This window comes from Porites lutea, chromosome 12 (genome assembly GCF_958299795.1).
Source record: "Porites lutea chromosome 12, jaPorLute2.1, whole genome shotgun sequence".
Lineage (NCBI taxonomy): Eukaryota > Metazoa > Cnidaria > Anthozoa > Scleractinia > Poritidae > Porites > Porites lutea.
Window position 1 is genome coordinate 5014232 of NC_133212.1, and position 413 is coordinate 5014644.

The window sequence follows — 413 nt, forward strand, 5'->3', positions numbered from 1 at the left end:
GCCGCCGTCGTCACTTAAGCTCTTTTATTTTACCCAGCAGTGTACTGAAGGACCCAAACATGTTGGGACTCAGCACCCGTTTGTGTGCAGCTTTGTATATATTAATAAATATTATAGATGTAAATAATATGTGATTAACAAATAAAATGTAAATAAAAGTGACGTGTATTGTACAGAATAGAATTTTCATTAAAAATATTGTTTCTTCACGACTGTTAAACTTTGTGGGAGCTCTAGCCCTGTCAATGGCAGTTTTTAAAACCCCATTTCTTTGACTGTCTTCTTCTTAACGCTACAGAAGCATTTCGTGTATGGCTAACGGCACTATGACCTCAATACAGAAAAATTGTCAATATAGATCCCGCACGACGTCATTGTTTACATTTTTCCTTATTAGCATACGACTTAACCAG